General features: G+C 42.5%; 1 protein-coding gene and 1 pseudogene across 1 annotated transcript in view; both read right to left on the reverse strand.

Annotated features, from left to right (window-relative positions):
* ANKRD26 (ankyrin repeat domain containing 26) overlaps window positions 1-18,220 on the reverse strand; it is a 1,272,391-nt gene that overhangs the window by 162,823 nt on the left and 1,091,348 nt on the right. The window lies entirely within an intron of this gene.
* Window positions 1-18,220, reverse strand: part of LOC143679887 (protein TFG-like) — a 149,079-nt pseudogene that overhangs the window by 103,500 nt on the left and 27,359 nt on the right.

An 18,220-nucleotide genomic window follows, 5' to 3' on the forward strand; every position in this document is an offset into this window, starting at 1 on the left:
GGCTTTGCCAACTGGATGGGGAAAAAAGACTTATCACTTTCCACTGCTGAAAGATACAAAGGGATTTTCTTGTTCACCGGGTCAGGGGACTGAGGGAAGTCAAATGCCATTGATTTCCCCTTATCTTGTAAGGAATTAGTATCTGAGCTATTTTTTGTCCATGGAACTCTTCCAATCACCTCTCTTCCATGCTGTACAGCTAAGTCACACATTCGGACAGAAGGTCAGAGCACAATGCCTCCTAGTGTGCTGAGCTTTGAGTCTTGCGGTGTTTGGGAGTCAAATTTTCACTTGGGTCTTTACTTAAAAATTCATGTGCTCAATATGTCCCTAAATGGCTGGAGCATGATTCGCCCCCAATTGGTAAAAATAGAAACCTCACTGGAACAGAGGGCGAGGGATTCAACGGCATCTGTAAAATAACTACATAAGTGAGTTTGAGTGCATTGAATGAATGTGTACACTTGGGTTTTTTCAAAGTATTAATTATATGGTAAAGGTTTTCGTATCTCTTTTCAACTTTTCCTATCTGTTCATGCATTTATGAAGTTATTTATATATGAACTTATTTACTAGACAGGTCTGCTAGTTTTTCTTGTTATAGTCTAATAAAAAGAAAGACGGGCACTCTTTTTTTCCTAGCTGTAAATATTTTTCATTCTTTTGTTGGTGACAGTTAAATGAACTCGAAATCAGCCAGGTAGAATGTGGAATGTTTGTATTTTTAATCTCGCTTTCCAAGGCAACTTCCCACAGCTTAGTTAAAACAACTTGAACCTTTTTCAACACATTGAAATCAAAACTTGAAAGGGCCTAAGATTTCTGCCCAGCCCCTAGTTTGGGCTGTGCTGTACAAGGAGCTATTTTTACTCCCAGCTTTGAGTCATCTGGTTTCCCTGCGAAGGTTTCACGTTGGTATTTTTCAGCACCATGAATCACATGTGCCTTTTTCTAAAGTAAAAGCTGATGACCTGGGAAGGAATGTGACCAGCCTCTCCAGGCAGCTCAACCTTGCATGTCCTTCAGACACTCGCTGATACTTAGTCCTGGGCTCAGTGGCCACTAGGATTCAACTCTCTGGCATCTAAGTGTCTAAGCCTTATCTCTTCTAAGAGATTTAATTACCCATCCGCATGAACAGAGCCTGGGAACTCTTGTCAATCATTGGCTCTTAGACTGATGGTTGGCCCAGCACCTCCTACCACTTTTCTGCCTGGCAGGTGGGAGCATTGTGCCAGGGGAATAAGGGACTCAAGAGCTGTGTCCCACGAGAGGAGGGTGGTAAAAACATGCTGTGGACAGGCAGTTTTTAAAAGATGCATTTATGAGGCTGCCTCAGGGTAGAGAATACTTCATCTTACTGTGTGTGCCCCATTAGCCTCAGGTGGGGCCTGGCTTTCCTTCCTCCGGGGGGAACAAGTGTGAAATGAGCTCTGAGGCCTCCTGAGCAGGGCCAGGAAGCCCTGCCTAATTATTTGGCCTCCTTTGTGTCTCTTTTCCTTTCATAAACTATCATGGAAGCTTATCAACACCTTGCAATTCAATGACTAATTTATCAAATGCCTGCAGGACCCACCCAGCCCCAGAGCCTCTGACTTCTCATATTTGCAAATGGTGGAGGGAAGAAGACAGCTGCCTTCATTTGGAGCAGGACCTCTCTGCAAGAGGTATTCTCTTCTGTTTCTCCTGCTGGGCCCTTTATGTCCTAAGGGCCTCTTGGTGACGGTACCTATGAAAGTGCAGAAAAATCCCAATAATGGATATGGCTTATACAAATGCAAATAGGAGGTTTTGATAGACCCAAGGACATTTCTGTGCATCCTCAGCTCTCCAAATGTCCTTGGTGCCCACCTCTAGACTGGGTAGTCACATGGAAAGACAGTTTGTCTGTGCCTTGGAGACTTAGAGGAATGGGAAATGCTGTTTCCTATAAGCATATAATATTGCTTCACACCAGATTTTTCTCTTGAAGCCTTTTTGAAACACTGTTTATACTCTTCCTTATCCTCTAAATATCTTCTACTATGAATGCGTCTTCTCCTGTTTATTGTGATTATTGCTTTAAACGACCAGCTAGCGCCCATCAGCCTCACCAGGGGACAGCTCCATGCTAAGCTATGTGCTGCCCCATTAAGGACCCAGACTTTGGGGCCAGATTCTGGGTTCAGGTCACTGCTCCATTACTAGTAGCCTTGGGAAGGTCACTTAACCTCTCTGTGCATCAGTTTCCTCATATGTATGGAAGGGATAATAATAATAATAATTTTACCTACCTCCTAGGTTTACTGTGAGGATTGAATGAATCCAGCAGGGTTCTCAACCCTAGGGTATTACAAACCAGTGTGTGGAGAGAATCCCGGGCGCCTGTGAACTTGGGGGGGAAATTAGTTACATCTTCATTTACACTAATTTCTAGTAATGCAGACAACCAGCTACTGTGCTACTACTATGACTTTGTGACCACAGAACATCATAGATATTTTGATATCCTATGACAGTTGTCACAGATATGTTGAAATGTCATTTAGGTTCATTAGTCTTTCAAAGCTATTGCATTATTAAACCTGTCACTAGATCTTGTTTAATGTGTTAACAAAGAAGCACTTTTATTACCATGTTATTGTTTTGACCACTGTGTTTCGGTATATTTTATTTCCCTTCTCATCCCATGTATTCTGTTTTAGATATTTAAAAACTTAATTCTGCAAAGGGGTTGACAAGATTCACTAAGCAACAATGAAGAGCTCTTGATTTAAAACCCATGCCAATTCGATTCCCGGACCATGCACCCAAAAAAATAAAAAAATAAAACCCATGCCAAGTACTCAGAATCTATCCTGGCATGTATTAATCACCATACATGTTTTAGGTATTTTTTTTTTATTATCTCATTTGATCCTTGTAATTTACCTAAGAGGTAAATATTGCCATTATCATCCCACTAGAATGTATGCTTATGAGAACAGAGATCTGGGCTTTTTTCTCCATTGCATGTTCCTGGAACCTAAAATGTGCATAGTAGGTAGTTAATTCATATCTGTTTAATGAATGTATGAGTGCCAATTCTGCAGATGAGAACCCCGGGATTTGGTGAGGTTGAATAACTTGCCTTCATCACCCAACACATAAGCTCCAGCCCTGGAGAAACAGCCACAGAGTTTGAAATCCATCCCACCACTTGCACTCTTCGGACTTGTGTTTAGGAAATACAGAGCTTAGTTTTGGGCAGGCTGGGTTGGCATAAGGACTTCTTAGCAGGGAAATGGAAGCGGAGGAGAGCTTGTGCAGAACTGAGTAACCCAAATTTCACCAGACCTTATCCATAACATGACACACAAAAAGTCAGAGTAACATGGGAGTGTTCATAGCTTTTCCACTTTCATATTTACTAAAAGGAATGTTGCTTTTGTCAGCTCAGTTCCTGGGGCTTTTACGATGTACGATTTGGGTTGAGAGAAACCGGAGCAGGGACAAAGAGGGATACGCTGTGGGAAGGACGGACGTGTAGCTGTGGAAGAGGACAAAGGGTAGAAACTGAAAAAAAAGGCAAGGCAAGGCCAGATCTGCACAGACTGAGGAGCAGTGAGAGCCAACACAGAGCGGTGTTGGGGGTGTATGATGAACGGGTGTGGGAAATGGGGAGAGAGAACTTTCAAAGGTTTGTTGTGCAAAATTTTGGGGCCACACTTGTACACATTTTATTTTTAGAGAAACAGTACAAATTTTAATAACTTCTATGCCACTGAACTAATGATTATTTTAATACTGTTCCTTCAGGACAGGAACAGGACATCTTGGTTTTTATACGGTTACAATATCCTATATACTTGAGTCAGTACGAGGCAGCCACCAGGACTTTTTCTCTTGCACTTACTTCTCCTTGCCAGCGGTTATTGCGAGGCCTACAGTTTCATGTATCGCCTTGACATCTTTCAGCCTCATGTGGCCCCAAAGGCCTAGCCGTGAGCTCCCCTGGGCTCTCCAGGTGTGTCCCCCACTCCATGGGTGGGTTTCTGAGCTGGCTGGTTTCCCCATCAGCTGGATCAGCTGCAGCCCATCCAGCCCTCAGCCTAATGGGCTTCACTTCCCTAATTCTGTGATTCATTTTTGTCAAGTGGCCCTGACCTGAAGTGATGCAAATTCCATGTAGCATCTCATGCAGTTTCTCTTAAAAGCAAAGTTTCCATCTTCTGTATCGCATAGCTGGACACACACGCATGTATCCGCAAACCCAAGTAAAGGCTTGAAGGCATAGTGCAGTTTAAATTCATTCTTTAAACTGCATTTCTATAAAGAAAACCTAATCTGAAGGGTTGAGAATGTCACTTAGAGGGTTTGGCTTTCACTCAAGACAAAGAATTTGATTCCCAGCCCTGCCAATTATGAATCACCTAAATTTAGGCAATTTGGGTCTATGATATAACTTCAGTTTTCTCATCTGTAAAATGGGGATAATTACATACTTCCCATGGCTTTTATGGTGAGGATTGCACGAGATAATCCAGGTAAGACACTTAATATGTGTTTGCTATTATTTTTCTTTAATGTGAAGCAATTGAGCTACACAGAGCAACAACATAAAAAAATACTTTTTCATTCTGATGTCTGTTTTCATTTGGGTCATTAAGTCACCTTTTGTTTTGTATGACACTCTAACCCAAAGATAAAGACAGAAAATTGCTTACATATTTGAAATTTCAGCTTTTCTTTTTGGTTTCCACCAGCACCTTAAGGCTTCAGGCCTTCCCAATCCAAGTTTCAGGCTGGGCTGGCGCTCTGGGAGTGGTAAGCTTCCCTTCTCCCTGGAAGGGAGGAAGCTTCTCCTGGCCCAGTGTTCTCAGGTCTCAGAGGATCTCAGCAGCATGTCTCTTCCTGCCGCCATCTTTAGCAACAGGGAAGCTCCTTCTTTCCCTGATTGCATCTCAGTTCCAGTTATGAGCCTCACTAGGGCCATTTCTGGTGCCCTCCTGTGCTCTGCACTGGAAACATTTGCATCAAACCACCATTAAAAAAAAAACAAAACTGCTTTTTTTGGTTGTTAAATTGAGGCTGAGGCAGAAATAAGGTACATATTCTACATTAGTGAAAAATATAACTGCACATCAATGATTGTGAAATAAAGATTTAAGACCCATTCTGAATACTTAAGAGTATAAGACAAAATATGACCTCCTCCTGTTATTGATAAGATACTGGTAACCTCAACAGATTTTTTTTAAGTAGCTTTATTAGAGAAGTCCTTTTCCCCATTATTATTATAAAAAGTAAAACAGTAAAAAATTTCAATTATTTTATTTTGCTTTGGTCTTTTCCCCTTCCCAGGTTAATTTTCCTAAAATACTATTTTCCTTGCAGGCTCAAAAATCTTTAGCAACTCCTATTGGTTTTAAGGTCTGGTCCACATTTCTCAGCCTGGCAGTGCAGGTCATTCCACTGTGGTCCAGCTCTTCCCTATACAAATCCCTTGTGCCATCTGGAATCCTCATTTTCCTCCTAATATATACAGTTGATTGCTGCCTCTAAGAGTTTACTCGTGCCCAACTCCTAGAAGGAATGCTCTCCTCCACCTTCTTGGCCTGGGTGACATTTCTTCCCCTTGACTCATTTCTCTTCCTTCAATTCATATCCCTCTCTTACACTTTTCCTTCCACTGACATTGGCTCGTGTGCATAGAGGCGTCCCACATAGTGACTGCAGGAGATAAGTAAAGAGTCTCCCACTGCATTTTAAACACTGAGGCAATGAAGGGCACCAGAAGAAGAACCGGGATGGATAATGTCAATTTTTAAAAACTTTCTATTGACAAAACATAGCAATATACAAACATGACCATTCTTAACATATGAACATTCCATTCTTGGTATATAATCAATGACTCACGATATCATCACATCGTTGTAAATTCATCACCATGATCATTTCTTAGAACATTTGCATCACTCCAGAAAAAGAAATAAAAAGAAAAAAGAAAAAACTCATACATACCATTCCCCTTACCCCTCCCTGTCATTGACTGGTATTATTTCCGTCTTCCCAATATATCTTAACCTTTGTTCCCCATATTTTTTTCTATACCCCCTTATCATTCCCTTTCATTGATCACTAGTATTTCAATCTACTCAATTTATAAAATGTCAATTTTTATGAATAGCATTTTCATTTTTCAACATTCATATATCTGCTCTGAATTTACCTCACTGTAGCCAACCATAGCTCAAGATACAGTCAACTTAGGATATTTAATCTTGTTAGATTCATCCACCAGATTCATTAGATTCATTCAAAGTCAGATGGATAAAGCAAACCAATATTCTTCAAGGAAGAAAAAAGAAAAGATATCATCGGCAGGCAAGAATTCTACCTCTGAACTATTCGTGCACCCCAACAGAGATTTTTAAAGCTTCATCCTATTACATTCAGTTTTATCTTTGTAAAGAAACTAGAAACTGTGAACTGCTTCTTGCAAGATAATTTGTTAAGAGAAAACATATACTGTTTGTTTACAGATGGTGTAAGATACGGCTTCACTTTAGATTTGGCTTCATTTAAGCAAGGCTAGCAAAAACCTTTCCAACTCCCTGCACACAGAAATACAGGACTATACAGCTGAGAATATTCACACAGGAATGATCCTACGAGCTTTCAACAAGCCTCCTGGCTGGGCCTGGGGAGCCAGGGATGTTTTTAAGCAGGGAAGGAAGATGGGATGTGCGTACATCAACAGAGGCTTTGGTTATCTGCCAGGTCCAGTGTTCAGCACTTTAGATGTTTTGCCTCATTTGATGACTGCAATAACCCTGTGTGTTAGGTGAAGGAAATTGCAATTATAGAGTCAACCCAAGAGCTGGATTATTTTACTTCAGTCCGAGACAAACAAAATAATGGTTATCCACTGTGTTAGTTTGGCAGCTGCCAGAATGTGATATACCAGAACTGAAATGGCTTTTTAAAAGGGAGATTTAATAGGTTACAAGTTCACAGTTCTAAACCTATAAAATTGTCCAAACTAAGATATCCAAGAAAAGATACCTTAATTCAAGGAAGGTTGATGGGTCAGGAACCCCTCTGTCAGCTGGGAAGTCACATGGCTGGCATCTGCTGGTCCCTTGCTCCTGGGCTCCGTTGCTTTCAGCCTCTGTTCCTGTGGGGGTTACTCACTTTGCTTCTCCGGGGCTGGCTCTCATCTCTTGGCTTCCCTTGGCTCTCTCCACCTTCTGGCTTGCTTAATATCTCATGGCAATGTCTGCTGGGCTCCAAGCATTTCCAAATATCCAAATGTCTCTGTTCTCCAAATCTCAGAATCTGTGTCAGGTCTGCTCTGAAATTTCTGTTGCTTCAGTCTCTGTCAGCTCTGACACTTCTGATGTTTGTAACTCTCTCCAAAATGTTTCCTCTTTCAAAGGATCCTAGTAAACTAATCAAGACCCACCTGGAATGGGTGGAGTCACATTTCCATCTAATCAAAAGGTCACACCCACAAGTGGGAATGTCACATCTCCCTGGAGATAATCTAACCCAAAGTTTCCACCTACAATATTGAATCAGGATGAAAAGAAATGGCTGCCTACACAAGATTGAATCAGGATTAAAACATGGCTTTTCTGGGGTACATAATACTTTCAAACCATCACAGCCACCACTGTTGGAATGCCCAATCTGTTGGGAGAATTATATATTGTGATATATAATGGCTCTACTGAATGACATGATGCTCATAAAATCCATGGCTCCCAGAGCAGCAGCATACATTGTGCAGGCTGAGCACTGTGCAGAGGAGCTCTGCATTTGCATCACAGATATCACACGTTTTTATTTTTATTATGATACATTCCTGGTAGGTGTCAGTAAAGTGTCTTGTTCTTAAAGAATTGGCACATTATGACAATTTTCCAGTGGACGAAGGTGAAGCGTCTTAAGGAAGGGGCCCTTCCCTAATTTGTGCCAAGGCCAAGTGCATGGATGGGGCTAGCCGGCCAGCAGAGGGGGCAGCCCCTAAATTGTAAAACACCCCATGATTCTTAGCTGATCTACATTAGGCTGACCTCGTTGGGGCTCCATCAGTGTGGCAAACCTTCCCTTGTTTCCTTATAGGGAGTATGATGGAGCTGAGGCTTGCTAAAGGCAGGACTCTAGGGAAAAGCTGCAGCTGCTACTGACCTGAATTCCTCTTTTCAAACCTTAAGTCCAAATCTTCCACTGATTCATTGAGAGACATCATTATCCTTCACATACACCACATACGGATGTCCCTTAGTCTACCAGGGCTACCACGGCAAATACCACGCAAACAAGGATTGCTTGGCTCATGAGTTTAGAGGCCAGAAGTCCCACGTCAAGGCACCAGCAGGGTCCTGCTTTCTCTCCGAGCTGGAAGCATTCTGGTGGTGGCAACCCACCATCAAATGGTGCTGTCCTGGACCTCTTCCTTTTCTCTAACTTCTAGTTTCCACATCTTCTGGCTCCTCTGACTACCTCTGAATTTCCTTTCTTTATAAGGACCCCAAAAATATGGATTAAGGCCCACCTGATTCAGTTTGACCCCACCTAGATAGGATTGTAGAAGACCCCAGTCACATACGAGTCCACACTTTGATAGCGTTGTCAGAAGGTCCTATTTACAAATGGTTTCACATTGGTAGGAGCCTGGATTTAAGATTAAGAACATGTCTTTTGCTGGGGAACACGATTTCATCAACCACCATATGTTTATGTAAAAAATGACTTATCTTTTAGAACAGTTTTAGATTTACAGAAAAATTGCAAAGATAGTACAGGAGTTCCCATATACCCCACAGTCGTTTCTTCCTATTTTTAACATCTTAAGTACTAATAATATTGATACACTAAACGGATACATTATTATTAACTAATGTTCACACTTTATTTGGATTATTTTAGTTTTTACCTCTTGTTGCTTTTTGGTCTCAGGTTCCCATCTAGGATACCACATCACACTTAGTCATCACATCTCCTTAAGAGCCTCTGGCTGTGACAGTTTCTCGGATTTTCCTTGCTTTTAATAATCTTGACAATTTTGAGGAGGACTGGTCATGCATTTTGTAGAATGTTCCTGATTTAGGATTTATCTGATGTTTTTCTCATAATTAGACAGAGATCATGGACTTGGGGGAGAAAAAGCACAGAGGGGAAAATGCCATTTCAGTGCATCATATAAAGGTTACATACCAACGACAAGACTTCTCCCTGGTGATGTTTGGTCTTGATCACCTGGCTGAGCCGTCCTTGTCTGGTTTCCCCATTGTGAAGGTATGCTCCCCTCCCCACTGTGCAGGTGTGCTCCCCTCCCCACCTGTCAAAGCTTTTCTCTTGGGAAGCAAGTCCCTGTGTACAGCCCACACTGAAGGAATGGGGAGTTACGCTCCATCTCTTCTTTTTTCTTGTTGAGAAATATCCACACACATACAGTCCAACCATGTACAAGCAATGGCTCACAACATCATCTCATAGTTGTGTGTTCTTCTACATGATCATTTTTAGGACATTTGCATCACTCCAGAAAAAGAAATAAAAAGAAAAAAAAAGAACTCATACATATCATACTCTCCCTCCCTCTCATTGACCCACTATATTTCTACCTTTCCAATTTTTACTCTTTATCTCCCCCCTATTATTTATTTATTTTTATCCTTTTTTTTTTTCTTTTCTCATCTCTTCATATCCTGGATAAAAGTAGCATCACACACAAGGTTTTCACAATCTCATGGTCACATTGTAAAAGCTATACAGTTATACAGTCTTCTTCAAGAATCAAGGCTACAGGAACACAGTTCAATAGTTTCAGGTACTTCCCTTTAGTCACTACAATACACCATAAACCAAAAAAGGTTATCTATATAATGCATAAAAATTACCTCCAGGATAGCCTCTTGACTCTGTTTGAAATCTCTCAGCCACTGAGACTTTGTCTCATTTCTCTCTTCCCCCTTTTGATCAAGAAGGCTTTCTCAATCCCATGATGCCAGGTCCTGGCTCATCACAGGAGTCCTGTCCCACGTTGCCAGGGACATGTACACTCCTGGGAGTCAGTCATGTCCCATGTAGTGGGGAGGGCAGTGAGTTCACCTGCAAAGATGGCTTTAGAGTAAGCTCCATCTCTTAGAGCAGAGTTTCTACATAAATAATTTGGAATTCTGTCTGCATGGGAATTTACCTCATTCCTCCTGAAATATATATTTTAAATTTGTATTACTTTGAAATAATTTCTATAGTTTTCAATTTAAAAAAGCAAACAAACCCTTAAAAACCATCTGGTTCAAGACATGTAAACTCAAATACTTCCAGCAGCATGGTGGGAAACTGGGAGGCTGAGTGTGGTGGGTTGGACTGGAAAGCACAAGTCAGGTCTACAGGGGCACAGCTCTGTTCCAGCAGTTGTCGCCATGCGGGAATGTGGGTCAGCCGTGCCGAATCTTCCAAGTCTAAAAAAGAGAAACTAGGAAATTGGACTTGCACGTGAAACCTCCTGATTTTCAAATGTTGGCAATGAATCCAAATTTCTACCAACTTTGTGCCTGCCAAACACAACTCCAGTTTGTGACCTCCTGGGTAGATGAATCGCTGCACATATTTTACATAAGGAAATGGCTGTGGTAAGGTACCTGAGCTGCCCAAGACCACGCCGCTAGATTTGGTGTCTAAACTGGGACTGTGATTTTGTGTGCAGTCTGGTACTACCGCAAGTGAATCTCCTATGGAAACTCTTTGGCAGGTGGCTAACTCGGATTCTCAGAATCATCTGGACTTTGTGGTAGAGTCTCTGCCTTTAATGAACGGAGGCTTCCTGTAATGCCACCTCCTTCATCTCACCTTCTCAGTTAAGTGATGCTTTAATCCCCTTCATGCAAGCTGGCACCTTCAGGCACCTTTCCCCCCAATGCATTTGCTCATATAATCCATGTTATGCTAGAGATGACTGGTGCTCGGCAAATGCCCATATTGGCATTAATGACTGCAAATGACAATTTGGAATTCTGTGAGCTCAGAGGGGCTACCAATTGGGCCTTGCATGTTTGCATTTTTCCCTCTAATCCAGCATTCTCCATGACACCTACACCTAGTAGATGCTTAATAAATACATGTTGAAATGAATGTCAGCCATTAATAACTTGAATAAGACTTAATATCAACACAAAGGAATATTGATGGAGGGTGGGCCATGGTGGCTCAGCAGGCAGAGTGCTTGCCTGCCATGCCAGAGGACCCGGGTTCGATTCCCGGTGCGCTGCCCATGTTAAAGAAAAAAAAAAGAATATCGATGGAAACGAGGAGAAATGAAACAGTGTGGAAATCAAAACCCTTGGCATTGGCTAATAGGAACTGGCCATTCTAAACAGCACAGGGGTTGTTAGTTGAAATGAGTTATTATTCAGCACTTGTTCACAGAAGCATAATTAGAACCTGGAATTATGAATAAGATAGTCATGAGAAAGCTACATGAGTTAAGAAAATAGAGACACTGAAGCAAATGATTCCTGTTTCCTAACATATGGTCTTTGCTGGAAGTGCAAACTGAAGTCCCAAAACATTCTCCTTATAGGGACTTCTTCAGAACTGTTTCTTTGGGTCCAGCTTTTATGACTCCCTAATTTGCTATGATTCCTCCAAACACATCTCCTAATCCTTGGTGTAATGAGAAACCACTGTTTTCAAGTAGGGAGATGAGGAAGCTTCTGTCTTCCAGGCCATTATTCATTAATTAATGATAGTACTTTCTAGGGGAACATAAGTAGTGCAAAGGTAATTTTGCTTGCTCCCTGGTGAGCTCAACACAGTCAGTACAAAGATTAATAAAATATATATTCTAAATAGCTCATTTCACTACATGTGTATTTTTTCCTCAATTTTTCTATCCATGTCCTTTTTTTCTGATTGTAAAATGCTTGTTCTAGTCATAAATAATACAAAGTGAAGAGGCTCTTTTTTCTTTTGTTTTATTCTCACACAATCAATGTGTGACTACAAAGTGCCATGACTCATTTTTGGTCCTGTGTGGTATGTACTTATTATCACTTTACAGCCATACAAGAAAGATTTTTTAGCCTTTTAAAAAATGCTAAATGCAATTTAAAAATTATTTTCTTATCCTAACTTCAAACACCAAATTAATAGCTTTTCATGTGTGGGAAAGTGAGAGCATGGAGGTTTAAATGATTTAGTATGAGAAACTTTAAAGTGTTTAAGTACACATGTGCATATGTAAATACATGTATATATAAACACATGCATGCTCATATACATATGTACGTCTGTGTATGTATGTACGTCTGTGCATGTATGTGTGTCTATCTATCTATCTATCTCATCTCCATCAAATGGACATAAATCTTATAAGGAAAATCTGGGATGATTTACCAAAGAATAGGTGATAACAGGTTGAATCTCCTAAGGTTAGCATGCCTGTTTTTAAGACATCATCAGCATCTTGAATATGTTTTTCATCCCAGAGGTTTCCGGCCATTTTACCATAACACATATGGTCACAGGCAGAGCCGGGGCCCACACGTAGGTTCCTACAAAGGTATTCCTGGGGTCACTGGGAATCAAGGCTCTGACATTCCACGGAATGTGCTGTCCTTTCTCTCCAACACTCCTCAGAGTCATTAGCCGGCTCTCAGTTCACACACTGACGTCCTGGAGTGGCAGCCAATTGTAAAGTGTATCCGAGACCAATCATGAAGAGGTGCCAAATAGACAAATAGAATGGACCATGGCCAGTGCTAATAACTGAGATGAATGCTACTTGTTCAGGCTCAATTGGTGGATTAAAACTCTCCCATTTTTTAATGAGTTCCAAATTATTCTATGCAACAAATGTTCACTGGGCACTTAACCAAGTGCAGACCGTGATGGGCAGGGGACACGATGGAGAGTGTCAGACAAAGCTCATCCCACCAGGGTGACAGCTTCCTTCCTTTCACTAATAAGCAAGCTCAAGCTCATATTTTTAGCAAAGAGAAAAATAACAATTCCTGAATTTACAGATTTAGGATTTTGATAAGGGGCCTAAAGGATTTGTGAGTGAGACATAAAAGTCAAGTTTTTTAACCTCCTCCCAAATATACCTGAGAGGGCTGAGCCTTCACTAAAGGGATCCTGCTGAAATGAGTTAGAGCTCGGTGTGTGTGTCTGGGAAAGTGTATGGTAGAAGGGATTATATCAGCATCTCAGGACATGTGTAATTTGAAAAAGTCCTTCAGATAGGAATTCCTGCAAATTACCAGTACAAGGAAATTTACTAGTTTCTGTTTTAGGTGAAAGTAAGAGATGTTGCAATACCCCGTATGTGGTGTGCCCATGGTGCTTTGCAGGGCAGGACTCTGCTGATGACCCTGGGACAGGGGTGGGGATGAGCTTGTGTGACCAAGGAGCAGGAGGGGGCATGGACAGGAAAAGGGAAGGCAGACTGAGGGTTCCTCCAAGAGAACTGGGAAAGCATGCAACCCGAGCTGGGAAGAATTGGTCACTGGTGAGAAAACCCAACAGTCAAACAAACCTCTTGTTAGTCTAACAGGTACAACAAGGGAGAGGGCTCTGGGATCCTCCCAGAGCCTTACCCAACAGAGGCAGGGTTTTTATGGGGATTTGGGGAGGGATGAAGTTCAGGTAAAATTTAAATGAAACAGTGTGATAGACTCAAAGCCAAAGAGGTTAATATCAGTCTTGGGCTGAAAGGCAGCCTCAGACTGCTGTTGCCTGGGAAACTACGAAGTGAAGATAAAAGTGGAGTGCCGGGTCCCAAAACCTGTGAACCGAAGCTCTGCACCTGGTCTGGAGACCAGGGCTGCTGCTTTGTGTCAAAGTGACCCACAGCCTCTGGTCCTCCAGGCAAGAGCAGGTGCTCTGTCCTCACTGATCATTTCAAATAGCAAAGTTCCTAACAACCGTGATTTTAGAGAACACGTTTTCTCAGCTCTTAGTGTTGGTTAACAAAAGTAGATTCTGCAGATTCACGTTAGTATAACAGGACGTGAAATGAAAGTTTGACTAAAGCACCAAGATACCAGCATATCTGAACTTCTCAAGTTAAGTTGCCAGAGCAAGAAACACATTTTTGGAGGAAAGAACTTGGACCTCACCCAAAATGGGATCATAAAAGGGCAGAGGAAGTGGGACTAGTAAGGGACCTGCAAAGAAGTTTTCTTTGAAGGAAGCACTAATATGATCCCTGCCCAGGAGACACGAGGACAACTGAATTTGTGTGTGCGCTGGGGTTGGGGTGTCTGATGTTGACCTGGGATATGTAAAGATGAAGCAGCAGCTCAGAGAGAGAGAGAAGAGGAGCGGGACACAGAGAAAGAGGGAGAGAGGGGGACAGGGAGGAGGAAGTCAGAGAAAGGGAGAGAGAGGAAGGCAAAGACAGAGAATGAGAGAGACAGAGAGACAGGGAGATAGAGAATATATCATGGACCCATCTGCACCATGAGTCAACAGGCTTCTATAGCCAAAGGAAATAAAGCAGGTCTGAGTGTTTCTTGAGGACCAGAGCCACTCATGAGAAAGCTGGCCTGGAGGAGTTTAAGTTCTGCTCAAGAGGCACACCTGAGGGACCAAGGGACCTTCCATCTTCCCTCCCCAACAGAGAGAATCTGTGGGAAACTGGAAACCAAGGGGAAAGCGCAGTCAGAGACAAGCGGGTGGGGCCCATGCCACAAGAAGCAGGGCTGGGAGTGCAGGTCCAAGGATGTCAGGAAGCACCTGAGGGGACAGTACAATGCTGCAGACTGGCCGGGCTCAGAGAGGGTAAACCCTCCAGGTAACAGCACCAGGTGGGTCTTCACCTGCTGTCCCCTGGGCCCTACTCTCTTCCCCTCCCTTTAGGAACTGGGGGGAGGCTCTGTGGTGACAGAGAGAAGAAGCCAACACCCCTGCCTGGCAGTCAGAGGCCTGCTTGCTTCAGAGCCTAGCTGGGGAGGGAAATCATCTCATGGCTTAAATTGACCAGAGGACTTTGCATTACCTGGGGACTGCCAGGGAAGTTAAGGGACGGGCCAAGTTTCCCTCCAGGGGTGGCAGAGGATTTCCCCCCATGGAACACGTTTTGGAGGGACAGTGGCCGACTGAACTCGTTGTCTGTTTACATCCGATCCAAGATTGTTCTCAGAGCTGGTCTCATCGGACCAGCAACGCTGTGATCATCCGTGGATGTTCTCCAACATACCACATGCTTTTGCTCTTTAAATACATTGAGGTCAAGAGGCATGCACCAGACAGGGAAAAGGGAAATTAGGAGAAGACCTGTTAGGGAATGGCAACCTGAAACTGGAAGAAACAAAGGTGGTCGGTGTGTGGGAAACAAACGAAGGACAGAGATTTCAAGAGAATGCCGGCAGCTTCCATCAAAGCTTTGACCTCAGGTCTCTGTGAAACCACAGGGAAGGAGATGCACCCGGAGCTTGAAAACGCAGAGGTCACAGCAAATGCCTATTTGGTAAACCGCCTGGTGCCTCTTCTCTGGGAAATCGCTGTCGCTTGATAGGGAGGGTTCTGGCAGCCGTGCTGGTACTCTTGGTGGGGGTAGTGGGGGGTGTGTGGGTTGGGCCAATTGTATTTTCTGTGGATCTGTCCCTGTGCGTGTATTTGTGCTTGTGGCTCTGGGGCAGCTTTACTCTGACATGTGGATTTGGAGCTGAGAAAGCCAGTGGAGCAGAGCAAAAGTGGAGTGAGTGAGACTGGTTTAGAAACAGAGGCAGCTACAGCTGACTTCTCCATGGACTTCTGAGCACTAGCTTATTTTTGCCCGCAGGTTCTATTATCTTCATAATTAAGTTCCAGACTCTCTATTACTAGGATGCAGAGATGATTTTTCAGAGGCTTGGAGGCATTGTGCTGCACACTTAAAAGATGGTCTTTTTATTTACTGATTTCCATTGCTGCATCTTTTGACTCACCCGCTGCCACTAGCTGAGTCTACCCAAATGCTTTGGCTTTTCCTGATTCCCAGCTGTCTGCCCTGACCGGCTCTCTTCCTTTATAGAAATCTGCTCATGTTGTAAGTTCAATTTATAAAAAGAAAGCCATACCAAAAGCAGAAGGAAAGACTAGAGCTGGTAGAACACATCTCTAAGGGCTTCCACTCTGTCCCAATTGTCATCAAATAGGATCAACACTGTTAGCCTTTACTATTCGAAAAGGAATATTGGGGTGAGAGTGGGTAGCCACTATTTAAATGACTTTTATTTTGCTGAGCTGCAGCTCCCATGCATTATGCATTATTCAACACTCTGCGGCCATTCACACAAGATAAGCTTGTAAGGTGGGGAAAGTTGACTCTTATGCAGTAGCCTTTAAGGCTTTGCCTTAAACCCCTTCTCTCTGCCATCTGCCAGACACTTCTCTGTTGGCCCCGGAGCCTAGAACCATGTTCCTTTTCTCTGGGATGACACTTACTCATTCTTCAGCTTACTCTTCATTTCCCTCAGGACGATTTCCTTGGTCCTTTTAGGGTTGTGTTCTACAAGCATCCTTAATTTCTTTATCACCTAGGTGGTTATGCCTTGTCTACAGCTCCACCAGGGGCTGGGTCTCTTCACTGTTATATCCTCCAATCTAGCCTTGGCCCTGGCAACTAATAAGTTCTTCTTAGATCTGTGGACAGACCTAATGAATGAATGTCCACCTCTCTGGTGGAACTTTAAAAAGAATGAATGATTTTACTCTAAGTTGTTAGCAGCTCGATGTTACCCTGGCCAGGAATCCTTTAATGAAAAACAAACTTCTCATCATGGCATACACCTCTGTTTCTCTCTGACTCTTCTCATACCACACCCCTTATGCACCAGCCTAGACACACTGGCCTTTTTGTTCCTCCAATATATCACTTTTCTTCCAACTTCAGGGCCTTTGTACTTGCTGTTTCCTCTGCAGGAATGTTGGAGCTCCAGAGCTTTGCATACCTGGCTTCTTCTCATTTGGTGGCCAAATGACCCCTCCTTAAGCATTTCTCTCTTGTTTCTCAAAGTAGCACTTCCACACCCCTTGCCCCCCAGTCACTGTTTTACTTTCTTCTTTGCCTTTATCTCTCCAGGTACATGCTATCTGTTTACTTGTTAGTTATCTATCCTCTAAGGATAAATAGCCTCAAGTTTGTCTTGTTTGAGGGCTTAGTAGAGTGCCTACTTCATTGAAGGAATTAATATGTGATGATTAATACTGAAGACTTGTCTGATGTGTAATTTAATAAAAGGATAACCTTAAAGGTAAGTCAATTAATCCCTAAAAAAGAATGTTAGTAATGGAATTTCAGGCATTATTTTGGAAAAAAATTTTTAGAAGGTATTCTTTCCAATTTTTTTCCTTTTAGGCAATGCGAAGTTCCTCCTTTTTTTCTTACATAATGTCAACATAATTAGATCTCAACACTGACTTGCTGAGGATTCTTCAGGATGCATATTTTCAGACTAACATTTAGTTGTCCGATTATTACGAGGGTTTTGTAAACAAACAAACAAAAGCTTTGTTAGATGATGAGATTATTGTGTCCTCCAAAGAACTTTATCTTATCTGCAGGAAAGGAGAGTGAAAAGGGATTTGCTTCATTCTTTCTATCAAGTTTCTTGCCCTTACTTCTTTTCGAGTTCATGCTCACCTCAACATCCCTTTTCTTCATTAGGCTTCCTTTTGTCAATCCCCCTTTTGTTCAACACTATATAATCCGTGGAATTTTGGGTGGAAGAGCATAATTTCATACAACCGGTTTCAGAACCTCATGGGAATGGCATGTACAAGTAGAATGGCCAGGCCAGCCGGTCTCCAGGTGATTTAGCTGCTACCATGGTGGTCCCTAAATGACATGCGCCACCCCCGCCCCACCCCCAAACTGCCTGGGAGGACAGGCTTGCCTGATATGGTCTGACAGCGCAGATTACTTTAACTATGGGTCACTGATCCGAATCCCAACTTCCTCCCAGGCCTCATCTTTTCATTCCCAAAGTCTATGTCACATCTGGAAGTGCTGTCACATCCCTGTTCTTCCTATAGTTCTCTGTAGTAGACTAGCCTTCCAATGTACATTGCAGGATTTCTTTCTGTAAGTGCACTTCTTGTCTGGTTGTTTAAAGCTCTATTTATTTTTTATTTTGTATTCACAACTCTTCTTATCCGGATTTTTCCTATAATTCTATTTGCAATGTTGGGCTATCTAGAGCATGTGTTGAATAAATAGTAGTTACTCAGAAATGAACACTACGGCACTCAGTCATAT

Source organism: Tamandua tetradactyla, chromosome 1 (genome assembly GCF_023851605.1).
Source record: "Tamandua tetradactyla isolate mTamTet1 chromosome 1, mTamTet1.pri, whole genome shotgun sequence".
Taxonomy (NCBI): Eukaryota; Metazoa; Chordata; class Mammalia; order Pilosa; family Myrmecophagidae; genus Tamandua; species Tamandua tetradactyla.